We start from the raw sequence: 14,199 nt of genomic DNA, 5'->3' as shown, positions 1-14,199 counted from the left end.
CTAAACCTTCCTTTGCGAGAGTCAAATCTATTTTTACCAACTGTGGCTGAAACGATGGTTGAATGAGATGGTGTGTGAGGGAGGGAGCAATGGGTGAAGACTTGTTTGGAGTATAGGCACCGGCACGGACAGGTTGGGCTGAGAGACCTGTTTCTGTGCTGTACGTTCTTTGTAAATCTCCTCATCTCTCCTTAAGACTTACCTCTTCGACCACACCTAATGTCCACGCCCTCTCCCCTATAGCCCTCATTTGGTGTTCGACTCCACCACTGCGCAGCACTCCGAGGCGCTATCCTGTGAGAAGGGGGCTATATAAATGCAAGTTGTTCTTACAACGGTTGTTGACCGTCACAGTCAGTGCAATTGAGAGCAATTCCCCATTAAGCTGTTTGAGATGTTTAGACATCGAGGGCAGAATCAGATATGAGGATTATTATAATTACAATGTCAGCTTGTGCAGCGGGGGAAAGGTTTCTCTCAGACCCAGGTTAGGGCAGGAGCAAGACACACTGGAGCGAGAGCAATGTGATTTCATCTGAGGTGACTCCTAAGTTAGTCACAGCTTCAGCTACAATCACGAGGAGTTAAAGCTTTGGCTGTTGTGAGAGATAATAATTACCCCTCAGCTGAACCGTTCCTCCCTCTCACTGCTGGTTCTTTGTGTCACAATGAAAGCAAAGTGATGGTCTGAAATGTTTTCTTTGTGTTTGTCACAATCACTCACACCTTCAGGTCAGGAGGTTGTGAGTTCAGAACTTTGCGCTCATCGTCTAGGCTGACGCTCCAGCGCAGAGCTGGGGGAGAGAGCGTCGCATTGTCAGAGGCGCTGTACTTTGGTTGAAATGTTAAACCAAACTGTGTCCTGTTCAGGTGCTATTGGAAAAGAGAAGGGAGTTTCTCTCTCTCTCTCCCTCGGGGTCCTGGCCAACAATTGCCCAGATAAAATCGCTCGTTCACTTCATGGCTGTTTTCAGGACTTGCGCTGTGCGCAAATTGGCTATTGCATTTACCTATAAAACACACAATCTCTACACTCGCCCTCAAAATATACAGTCAATTCATTTGACAGTATATCCTGTATATTCTGTGAAGCGCTTTGAGACATCTCAAAGACGTGATAAGGCACTATATCAAAGGCAAGGATTATTATTATTATCAACCCTGTTCCCGCCAGTTTGCAGCAGATTGTTTTCTGCATACTTAAGCTAAACTCAGCAGAAATAAAGTTGATTCCCTCAGCAAGCTGCCCCTCTCCTTCCTCCCTCCACCTCTCCTTGCCTCTGATAATTTCACCTCACACACCGATTATCAGCTTCTGCCAGTCATTATCCCTCTTCCAATTCTCCAGTTCCCTTAAGTGCCCTATTACTTATCTGTTACATTGCCATCCGTGTCTCCATTGCCTGTAAATGCCCCTGTGTGTTTGTTCAGTATCAGCCTCTTCTCCCCAGTGGCCTCCCTAAGGGGGAACTGACTGATCCATATATAATCTACATCAGCGGCTGACACCAGCCTCTCCTATGCTCAGTTCTCAAATGGAACATTAAAAAATAAAAGCCGCAAACACACTTATTTTACTGCGAGGAAAGTAACAGCACTGAAAAGAGATCCCAACATTTACAATTACATGGCCCTTCATGCCGGGAGGACGTCCCAAAGCGCTTCACAGGATCTTATTGTTAAGCAGAGTGACTGCGTATTTTGTAGAACATTGTGGCTGCCATTTTTTGGCCATCCTCCTACCCCCACCCTCCCCGCCCTCCACCCTCCTACCCCCACCATCCACCCTCCTACCCCCACCCTCCACCCTCCTACCCCACCCTCCCCGCCCTCCACCCTCCTACCCCACCCTCCCGCCCTCCACCCTCCTACCCCCACCATCCACCCTCCTACCCCCACCCTCCACCCTCCTACCCCCACCCTCCCCGCCCTCCACCCTCCTACCCCCACCCTCCCCGCCCTCCACCCTCCTACCCCCACCCTCCACACTCCTACCCCACCCTCCTACCGCCGCCCTCCACCCTACTACCCCCACCCTCCACCCTCCTACACCCACCCTCCACCCTCCTACACCCACCTTCCCCGCCCTCCACCCTCCTACCCCCACCCTCCCCGCCCTCCACCCTTCTACCCCCACCCTCCCCCTCCTACCCCCACCCTCCACCCTCCTACCCCCACCCTCCCCGCCCTCCACCCTCCTACCGCCACCCTCCACCCTACTACCCCCACCCTCCACCCTCCTACACCCACCCTCCACCCTCCTACCCCACCTTCCCCGCCCTCCACCCTCCTACCCCCACCCTCCCCGCCCTCCACCCTCCTACCCCCACCCTCCACCCCCTCCTGATCCCAACTCTGAGCTCAGGTCCAAATCCCTGACTGTCCAACGCCTTAGGACGTCCTCCTGATGTGAAAGGTGCTGTGTAAATGTCATTTTGTTGTTGTTGGTGTAAAGTTGCCCTGAACCCTGTCCCCTGCAATCCTGGCGCCTGTCACTCATTTCTTGGTAGGAATCCAATCGTGTGGTGAGGCTTTTTGTGCTCGGCAGTTAATTACATCCTAGATGAGTCTTTTATTCCTGGTTTAAACTGATGAGTTTGAGCGCTTGAGCCATTGTTCAAATAATATATTCTATTCCCATTTCGCGTGTCACCGGGAAGAAAAAAACCCTCCAGATCATTTGCATTCAGGTGACAGCCTCAGCCTAGAGAATGTTTAGGTTTGTCTGACACGGGATTCAGTCAACAGCAAAAACTCAAGGGATTGAGAGACAGGGGGTGGGGGAGAGAGGGAGAGAAAGGAACAGTTTATCCATCTGACCTCACTTTACACTCAGAATGACTTGCACCAATTATGCAGATTATGTAGATTAATGCACACTTGCTCCCTGGAGTAGCGAGCGGCCTGTGTTCAGTCTCCACTCAGTGCAGTGACTGACTGCTTGGCTCCCACAGACAGTGCAGACATCACCATCAGCGCATGAATATGCAAAGCAGCCATTTCAGCAGGAGAGGTCTTGAGGTCTCTTTTTTTAATTGTCGCACATTTTAGTTTCTATTAAGTTTCTATTGTGGAATCCTGTAGCTCAGTGGTTAGAGACTCGCTTCGCAAGCGAGAGGACCCGGGTTTGATTCCCAGGGAGGGCGAAATCTTAGGCAAGTTTCCTTACTTCACACTCACACTCGCCTCTGTCACACTCCTTTGCCAGCTGTTTTTTTTCACTGTGAAGTGTAGTGACTGTGCGTTTTGTAGGCCAACACAGCAGCTGCCACAGCACAGAGCAACAGCCCGGCCCACTAACAGTTGTGAGGTGCACGAGTGATTGTATCGAGGAATTGTCAGCCAGGACTGGGAGAGGGTGAGGTATCGTCTTATTGCTCCTCACAGCCTGGTTCCTCCTGGTTCACATCCTCCTGAACAAAGCTATTCCAAGTGGCAATTAGTGCTGCATCCAAAGCTAGGCCAGTGATCTTGGCCAAAAGCCAGGAGTTGTTGGCACGAAGCCCATGGAAAGTTAATATGCCTTGCTAACCCCTTCACCACTCTCCTCATTGCAGGGCAACCTTGTTAATAGGGTACCTCTGAGTACTGCTGAGAGAATAGTAAAAGGAATTTTTTTTAAGGCATTATCACCTCTGGAAAAACAATCCGCCAATTGACTAACAACCAGGTTCCTACTTACTGCTGGTAAACAGAGGCGTGTTTGCGTGTGTGTGTGTGTGTGGAGCAAAGAAACTTGCCCAACGTTTGCCCTGCCCGGGTTTTGAACCCAGGTCCTCTCTCTTGCGAGGTGGGTGGTCTAACCAATGAGCTACAGGAATCTATCTTGAGCTGGGCCTTGAACGAGGAGAGCGAGGGAGGGAGTGAATCCAGACGGGGAGGAATTTGCATGGGTGTGAAGGAGTTAACAATGTAAAGTGCTGTTTTTGTGGACTGAACCCAGGTTACAGCGAGCGTCAAACCCAATCCAGCAGCAACTCGAGATTCTGCACTAATTGGCAAATCTATTCCTAGTGTCAGAGAGGGGGATTGAGAGAGGAGCAAAACTGTGCCAGGCAGCTTTTAGATAAGCAAAACAAAAGCCATTTAACAAATAGCAAGAAAATGAATTGTTTGCAGTCCACCTCCACAACCGCCGCCTGCCCTGTGTCCATCTGAGGTTTTCTACCTCAATGAACTTCACTCTGTATTCTCAAACACTGAATATCATCCTGTCTCACCTTAAACTCTCTATCCTTCCCTCTGTCACATGTTCTCTCTTCCCTCTCTGGCTCTCTCTTCCTATCTCTCTTCCGCTCTTTCTCTTCTTCTCTCGCTCTCACATTAACTCTCTCACTCTCACTCTCTCTCTCTCATTCGTTATCGGGGCCACAAACCCAGTGATATTTGCAGAGTGAACTTTGAAGTTAGGATAAAAAATTTCCTCCTCTCACTCCGTTACCAGGAGAGCAACAACAACAACAACAAAATTACATTTGTAAAGAGCAGTGCCCACAATAGGCCGGCCATCAATCTGGTCCCGGCAGCTTGACTCCTGTCTGTAGCAGTGAAAGGAGTGGAGCTCTCACACTGTTAGCCTTGGCTCAGAGCCCAGCACAAGCCAAGATCAGCCTCGCAGTGATATGTGCCTTCCCTCCATCCCCAGTCAAAGCACACTTTTAATTCTCCGTCTGTACTCAATAATGTCATTGTATTAACTTAATTGCTTAGAATTATAGGGGGCGAGAGGGAGAGAGAGCGAGAGAGCTAGTGTGCCATGTGCTGTGATAGCATTGCAGTACATTGCAGAATCTGCTGCCCTCTGAGTCAGGAGGGTGTGGGTTCAAGCCCCACGTTGGGGACAATTGACCCCATAGTCCAGGCTGACCCTCCAGTGCAGTGTTTGGGGGTCGGGGGGGGTGCGAATGCTACATTGTCAAAGTTGCCGTCCTTCAGGTTGAGGGTGGAGTCTTGTAGTGTAGTGGTTGGAGCACTCGCCTCGCAAGGGTAAGGACCTGGGTTCGATTCCCGGGTGGAGCAGGGAGAAACCTTAAGCACGTTACCTTACACCACACACACGCCTCTGTTGAGGTAGCAGTAAGTAGGAACCTGGTTGTTAATCGATTTTACTGAAGTAATAATCCCTCAAAAAAAACTGGTTCTCAATCCACGACTGTTTGTGGGACAGTGCTGTGCACACTGGCTGCCCCATTCGCCTACAAAGACACACAACAACAACAAACAACAATAAATGACATTTACACAGTGCCTTTCACGTCAAGAGGATGCCCCAAGGCGCTGGACAGTCAGGGATTTGGAGGGATTGGGATCAGGAGGGTTGGGGGGTAGAAGGGAGGCCGAAGGCGCAGTCGAAGACATCACTACTTCACAGTAAAACGCCTGTGAAGCTCTTTAAAATGATTCGCCAATGTGATAAGGCGCTGTGTGCAAGGGAGGATTGTTATTAATTGTCTATTGCTGGTGTAATTAAGTCACATTGTGTACTGGATGTTCACAGCAATGAGGACACCTTTGCGTTTGATGTCACCTCTGAAAATTGCCCTCAGCCTGGGCTTTGCTCATTATAATCCACATCGGCAACAAAATCAGCCTCCTTTTGTGTCACCTCAGGAAGATGGAACTGCACTTGCAAGCGAGAGGTCCTGGATTCGATTCCCGGGCAGGTCACACACACACCTCTGTTTATCTAGCAATATGTAGGAACCCGGTTGTTAGTCGATTGATGGATCGTTTTCCAGGAGGTTAATAATTCCTTCAAAAAAAATAATTTGGTCACTTCAATCCACGACTGTTTGTGGGACGCTGGTGTGTGCAATTGGCTGCCGTGTTTCACCCACAAAATATACTACACTTTACAGGGTATTCTGTGAAGCGCTTTGAGACGTCTTGAAGACGTGATAAGGCGCTGTATCAAATACCAGGATTATTGTTATTATTTGCAGTTGCTAAGCCTCCCCTCCCCAAACCTCACTGCTAACCCATTCCCAGCTGATGGCAACAAAGCCAACCTACAACTTACAGCCTACAAAGCCAATCTACAACCTACAGCCTACAAAGCCAATCTACAACCTACAGCCTACAAAGCCAATCTACAACCTACAGCCTACAAAGCCAATCTACAACCTTTGTCCTGTTTGGGTGCCACGCCAGCTATTCATAAACTCACACCGGCCAACACTGTGAATGTGTGATTGACTATGTCATTACTGCCAACACAGCAATGTTTATCACTGAAACGCTACAGGTTAGGTGTGAGGGGTAGTAGTGAGCTGCCAAACTCAGCTCCAGATCACATCCCTGCCTCCATCGCAAAGCCGTTCACACAAATCTGCCGCTGCTGGTCTCTCCTGTTACCCCTCCCTCCCATGTTTAGTCCTGATGATAATAATAATCCTTGAATTTGGTACAGCGCCTTATTCCTAACCCCCTACCATCCTGCCCACTCCGTCCGCTCAGCAGGCTCCAGCCTACTTCACGTGCCCCACCTCACCTGCCCAAACATTGGCAGGTGGGCCTTCTGCCACTCTGCCATCACCCTCTGGAACTCCACCCCGCAGTCGCTCTGCCTCGCCCCTCTCTTACCTCCTTCAAGACCCATCTCAAGACCTTCCTCTTCGACCATCCTTTCAATCTCCCTGCTTCCCCCCCTGCCCTCCACCCTCCCTGACCCCCAGCTCGGGTCCAAAACTCTGTCTGTCCAGCGCCTTGGGACGTCCTCCCGACATGAAAGATGCTATACACATGTAATTTTGTTGTTGTTGATATCCCGTCTTCGAGATGTTTCAAAGGGCTTCACAGGATATACTGTGTAAGTGTAGTGACTGTGTATTTCGTGGGCAAAAGCAGCCAATTGCACACCGCGGTGTCCCACAAACAGTCGTGGATTGAGTGACCACATTATTATTATTTTTGAAGGGATTATTACCCACGGAAAGTGATCCGCCGATCGATTACCAACTGGGTTCCTACTTACTGCTGGTAAACAGAGGTGTATGTGTGGAAGGAAACTTGCCCAACTTGCGCCCTTAAACCCGGGTCTTCTCGTTCCCAAGGCAAGCACTCTACTCCAGAGTCACATCAGACTCCCATGTCTGGATTGCCACTCGCCTGCCGTGCTGAACGCTGATGGAGACGCTGTTGGAATGTGCACGGTGAGATGGTTGATGGTTGACTCTTATCTGAGACTCTCCAGCTTGAGCCCCTGTTATCTGGCAGCGACAGCTTTGACTGTGAGGCGGTTTTCATCTGAACATACTAGCTGTAGCCAATGTTGCGCTCACGCTGATAATGGGATTTCCACAACCATCGAATAAAACTGAGCAAAAGCGAGTGAGGAAGTCAATCCTAACCTGTGTCTCTTCAGTCCCAACCTCCCCCTGTGTAGGATTTCACAAATCAGACACCGGTTAGGATTAAACTAACCACAGTTTGATCCTAACCTCAATTCCCATGCCATAACCTTTTGTATTTGGTTTGAGCTCACCCTAGGCTGACGCTCCAGACCAGCACTGGGAGAGAGAGAGAGAGAGAGAGAGAGCACTGCATTGTCGGACTGGTTAAACCTGAACTCTCTGTCAGCACCTGTTCAGATGGACGTTAAAGATCCCTGGAAAAGAGAAGAGCTGACCAAAAACAGCTGCGTTCTGTGTCTTTAATGTCCTCAGGGCACAGACAGTGGCAGCTCAGTTTAACCCTCTCCTCTGCAGGACAGTGTCTCTGACAATGAGTGTACTGTCCTGGAGCGTCAGCATTGAACGACAAGCTTAGAGCAGGTTCTCATTAACAGCAGATTAATCTAACCAATTTGTAGATGTGTGTACCGCGCCAAAGTTAATTATTCAGACAGCAAATCAATTTAACTGAAATCAGTGAGAAACCTTACTCTGCATCAGAGATAGGATCACAGCACAAGCTGGAGCACAGATAGACCGCTGCAATGACTGTTTGTTAGTGAGTCCAAATCATGTAAGACAGACAGGACTCGTTTGTTTGTTTATTTGGTTGTTCAGCAGAATCCGTTTTGCCCACAAAATACACAGTCACTCCACTTTAAAATAACAATAAATGACATTGGTACAGCACCTCCCACATCGGGAGGATATACAGTGTATCCTGGGAAGCGGTTTGAGAGTTTGTGAAGATGTGTTGATGTGCTATGTCAAATGCAAGGATTATTATTATTATTATCGACTGTACTGAGAAACGTGAATAATCCTCAGAAGGGGCTTGAAATAGAAGGAAAGCAGAGGGGAAACTGGAGGATTAGGAACGAGAGGATAAACTGCTTGATGTTGCTCACAAACTGGAAAGAATTCTGTTAAGCTTTTCAAAGCACCAGTTAATTGGCCCGAGGCGAGTGGAGTTTTTTGCAGTGGATATTAACGAATTGTTGCCTTGTTTATCAATTGCTGTGGGTTTAGTCTGTAAAGGCTGAGTGTAACCAATGCCCGGGCACCTGTGAGGGAAATCATTGTCTGCCTCATTTATTGATACCGTCTCAAGGTGTCAGCCTGTGACTCACTCACCTGCCCTCTGAGTCAGGTGGTTGTGGGTTTGAGCCCCTCACACACACACGTCGGGGACTTTGAGCTCACAGTCCAAGCTAACGCTCCAGGGTTGAGGGGAGGAAGAAAGAGAGCGAGAGAGAGAGAGCGCACCGCATTGTCGGAGGTGTTAAATCGCATTCGCCATCTGTGAAAATATACTGAGCTCAAATATAATAATAATAACAATATTTTTTGCATGTGTATCAGAGGCGAGAGCTCTTAGTACAAAACTACTGACTTGGGGGCTTGAACCCACAATCTTCGAGCTAAGAGTGGGCGCGACTGAGCCACGCTGAGACACAGCTCAGCCATGCATTTTTAGCAATGGAGGAAAAAAACCTTTAGCATTTGTGAAATGTGAGTGAAAGCCACGGTGACAGGAGAGGCTGATCGCTGAGTGTTTAGTCACGAGCGCTGGCTGTCAGATAAGCCTACAACAAACAGAGATCATTACAGTGTTTACCACTTGTGTTTCTGCGCTGCTGTATTTAGTAACTTAATGCACTCGCACTTTCAAAGATTAGTTCTCAGCAGGAATATAGGCTGCTTTATCTTCCAAACCAGTTGTCACAAGCCTTGCCTTTGATGCAGCATCTTTCACGTCAAGGTGTGCCCACAAAGTGCACAGTCACTACACTTTACAGTATATGACGTGAAGCACTTTGAGATGTCTCAACGATGAGATAAGGTGATATATCATATGCAAGTATTATTATTATTATAGCCAAAAGCTGTTAACTAATTAATTGCTGAAAAGGATGGGAGACTGGATGAGGCAGAGGGTCTGCCTGTGTGACAGAGACACTGTTGGCCTCAGCTGAATTGAGTTTGAAGAACACAGAGTTAGCTTTCATTTCCTGGCTGTTTATGGCAGTACTGGATAAGGCTGAGTTAGTCTGTTACTTCATGGGATTATGTACAACAATGGATTCACTTTTTGAAGCTTTGCAACAGGAGATGAGCCTGAGCCAACAACAACCATTTGCATTTACACAGCACCCCTCACGCAGGGCAGCGTCCCAGAGCGCTTGACAGAGACAGAGACCGACACCGAGTCAGGGGGTGACCATAGGCACAGTCAGAGAGAAGGTCTTCAGGCGCGACCTGAAGAGAAGGAAAGAGAGTGTGGGAAGTGGCGAGAGGATAGGATACACTGTAAATTGTAGTGACTGTATATTTTGGGGCGAAACACGGCAGTCAATTGTGCACAGCAGCGTCCCATAAACAGCCGTGGATTGAGTCACCAATTATTATTTACTTTGAAGAGATTATTACCCCAAGAAAGCGATCTGCCAATCGACTAATAAGTGGATTTCTACTGACTGCTGCTAAACAGCGGTGTCTGTGTGTGTAAGGAAACTTGCCTAACATTTTGACCCGCCCGGGAATCAAACCCGGGTCCTCTCGCTTGCGAGGCGAGTGCTCTAACCACACGGTGAACGACTCTTAGTGTTCTGGGTTTACTTTCTCAATCCCACTTAATACTTTATTTATACACCTTCACAAGGTGCTCCTCTGAGACACGACTTCTCTCAGGTTACTTTGTGTAGAGTGAGGAATGAGCCCCTTTTACTAATCAACACAACAGAGATCGTGTTAACACTGTTTCCTTTCTGAATCCATTTTAAACAGCTGTAGAGTGTGTGCTGTGTAGTTACTCTGTGGCCTGAGAGGATAGGAGGGATGGAGGGAGAAGCTGTCAGCTCTCCTCCTAATTAACCCATTAGGATAATTTATAATGAGCACAGCTTCTGTGGGGAATTGCTCATTTTCAGTGTTGTGAAGTGGCGTCTGATTCTGGTGAAAACGCAATGTACTTGATGTGAAATTTAATGCTTGGTTTGGCTTATCCACCAATTGTGCATCTAAAAAAANCTCTTCATTTGCTCTACACTTTACAGTGGCTTTATCCTGGGTGAGGAATACCAGATGCTGTTAGTGAATGCGGCAGCCAATTTGTGCACAGCGACGTCCCTGCAAAACCATGAATTGAGTGAATGATTTTACCTGAGGGATCGTGGCTCGGTGAACGGGGGAGGGAGAGAGAAACTCCTTTCTCTTTTTCTAATAGCCCCGGTGGGGGGAGGGGTGGGGGGTCTGTGATGTCCACGTGAGCCGGGCACAGACGGGGAGCTCAGTTTAATATCTCGTTCGAAATACGGCGTCTCCGACAAAGCAATTCTCCCTCCAGCGCTGAGCTTGAACGTCAGCCTGGACTATGAGCTCACAATCCCAGGGTCAGACATGAGGGTTCAAACCACAATCTTCTGACTCAGAATACAGTAAAATAAAATCACCTCAGGGGGAGTGCGTGCGAATTTAACATTACATGTGATTCCTCTTAACCTGACTTACTCTCTTTCATGTGATCAGTTTACCAGAAGACTTGACATTAATATTTAATAACACGAGTGGATGGGAAGTTATTAGCAACATATCAGAGACAGCCGTACATCAAGATACACACACACGCCTCTGTTTACCAGGAGTAAGTAGGAACCCGGTTGTTAGTCAATTAGCAGATCGCTTACTATTAATAATAATAGTAATAATAATAATTTGGTCACTCAATCCACGACTGTTTGTGGGACGCTGCTGTGCACAATCGGCTGAAGCAGTGAATGAGTTTAGTCGGTCACTGGGTTGCCCAGGGCTGTGGGTGGCTTGTGTTGGCTCTTAGGTAGACGTGAAGCTCTCCCCTAGAGTGCAGGTTATTTTCCAGGGAGAGCACAGCACAGAATAGAGGGTTAAACTGACACTCACTGGTCTCTGTGTAATCTCAGCTCCTGCCCGGCTGAGCACAGTAGGGAAACACCTACAACATTGAGTGACCTGGCGAGAGAGATGGGCTCAGTGTGATTAACGATCATGGCCTTTGGGAGATAATGAGGTTCATAGCTGAGAGGATAAGACTGTGAAATTAAATAACATTTGAAACTACAGGCAAATCACATCAGGAGTCACATGTAGTGTAGTGGTTAGAGCGCTCGCCTCACAAGCGAGAGGACCTGGGTTTGATTCCCGGTTAGGTCAGGGCGAAACCTTAACAAGTTTCCTTACTGCACACACACACCTCTGTTTATTCAGAATAAATTATAATTATTATTATCATCAGCAGCCCACCTCCTGCCCTTGCATGTTTGACAAAAGGCTGTGGGTTTGAGCCCTTTCCCCCCCACACTTGTCAGGACTTTGTGCTCCCAATCTTGGTACCAGTGCATCCTGTGGGAACGCCTCACAGGATCTTACTGCAAAGTGTAGTGACTGTTAAATTTGTTATCTTGATCAATGAGCAATATTAATGAGTTGGGAAGATAAAAGTGCACGTCAACAAGAAAGCCACTTTAATCATCTTTCACTTCATTCTAATCTCGTAAATTGAATTATTTTTGTGGCTGATAAACCGAGTATCAAAGCCACTCAAATTAGTGTCGAAGTAATTAACAGTGGAAAACAGAGACTGGGAACAAACAGCGTCTCAGGTTACAGCGGGAACTCACTATCACTGAGAGACTCGTACGCAAACTGACCTCATATCTGCAAAGGGGGAGAGAGTGCGGATATGGGGTATGTTTCAGGCCTCGGTCACAGTGTACAAGAACGGATGGAATCAGCCAGCCGACTCCCAGCAGCCCCCACCCCCGGCCCCCCCAGCCTGCCCCCCCCCCCGGCCCCCCCAGCCTGCTCCCCCGGCCCCCCCAGCCTGCTCCCCCCCGGCCCCCCCCGGCCCCCCCAGCCTGCCCCCCCCGGCCCCCCCAGCCTGCCCCCGCCCCAGCCCCCCCGGCCCCCCCCAGCCGGCTCCCGGCCCCCCGACCCCCCCAGCCGGCCCCCCACCGCTGGCTCCCAGCCCCCTCCCCCAGAATGCAGAGAGCTGAGGTTCGCCTGTAATTCAATTATTCCAACGTGTGACGGGAAATAAGTGTTTCGACACTTGAACACTCTCAGTCATATAATTGGAAGCAAACAACCGGGAAAAATTATTATAAGATTAGAAAATTATAATCAGATTGCGCTTGAATTCATGTCATTAAAAAAGATTCCATGTTTATTACCCTCTCATCGGGTGTGCTGGTCGGGGGCCAACAGGAACTTATTTCACGTCCCCCGCCCGGACCGCCTTATCAACCTGTCCACTCCCTCCAATCAGCGGCCTCCGGTCTGCTCCACGTCCCCCGCCCGGCCCACCCCACCCCACCATCAGCAATCAGGCCCTCAACCTCTCGGCCCCCACCATTTGGAACTCCATCCCAATGTCCACCCCCTCGCCCCCTCCCTCCCCTCCTTTAAGGATCATCTCAAGACCTCTTCGACCGAGCCTTCGGTCACCCTTCTCACCCCACCCTCCCCGCCCTCCGCCCCCTCCTGATCCCACCCCCCAGCTCGGGTCCAAATCCCTGACTGTCCAGCGCCTCGGGACGTCCTCCTGACGGGAAAGGCTCCGTGTAAATGTCATGTGTTGTTGTTGTTGTCCAAAGGACAGCGCCTCTGTCAATGCCGCGCGCTCTCTCTCTCTCTCTCTCTCTCTCTCTCTCGCCCCAGTGCTGTTTGGACTGTGAGCTCCGAATCCCTGACGTGGGGTTGGGGTGGGAATGAGCCAGACTGACAGATGGCTATTGCAGGCACATTGCTTTTCCAATGAGCTTTAACAGAGGGCAATTACAGGCCATCCAAAGTCAACAGAGATCATACGGTGACAGATTGTTGTTCAACACGTTGAACAGTTACTCGTGTGAAACGGATCATTTAAATATTTTGAACAATGGAGTCCTGTATTGTAGTGGTTACAGCACTCGCCTCGCAAGAGAGAGGACCTGGGTTCGATTCCCGGGCAGGGCAAAACATTAGGCAAGTTTCCTTATTCCACACACACACATACGCCTCTGTTTACTTGGCTGTAAGTACCAACCCGGGTGTTAGTCGATCGCTCAAAATAAATAAATAAAAATAAGAAGAATGTTATCAATCCACGACTGTTTGTGGGACGCTGCTGTGTGCAATTAGCATTTTACCCACAAAATACATAGTCGCTACACATTACAGTATAGTCTGTGAAGCACTTTGAAACGACTCGAAGACGTGATGAGGCGCTGTATCAGATGCAAGGATTATATTATATATTATATATTATATAAATAGCAGCGAGATCTGCCTTCTATTTAACCGGAAAAACACTAACAATAAGGATAGGGGTTACCAGAAACGATGATGGGAGGTATTTGAGCAACAGCTCAATGGTATGATGGGAGCCTGAGTGGGAAATGTAGTGACTGTGTGTTTTGTAAGTGACCACAGCAAGCAATTTGTGCACAGCAACGTTCCCGCAAACAGCCATGAAGTGAGTGACTGATGGGACTGTTGGCCAGGACACCAGGAGAGAGAGAGAGAGAGAGAAACACTCCCTCCTCTTTTCAATAGTGCCTGAACAGGCACAGACGAGGAGTGGGTGAGATCCTTCTCATCTGAAGCTCCTTTCAGCGCTGTGAATCAGTTCCTAACTCACAGTGTGTTTCTCATGCTCAGGGCCATGGAGGTGACAACATTAAGGTGCACAGATATTGAAATGTGTTCTCTCTCTCACTCTCTACTTTCAAAGAATGTAACATGAATAATTTAGATTATAGTAGAGATTTTAAGCTGAGATCTTTATTGATGA

Source organism: Callorhinchus milii, unplaced genomic scaffold (genome assembly GCF_018977255.1).
Source record: "Callorhinchus milii isolate IMCB2004 unplaced genomic scaffold, IMCB_Cmil_1.0 Scaffold49, whole genome shotgun sequence".
In the NCBI taxonomy this organism is placed as follows: domain Eukaryota; kingdom Metazoa; phylum Chordata; class Chondrichthyes; order Chimaeriformes; family Callorhinchidae; genus Callorhinchus; species Callorhinchus milii.
Note: the sequence above shows the minus strand (reverse complement) of the source record.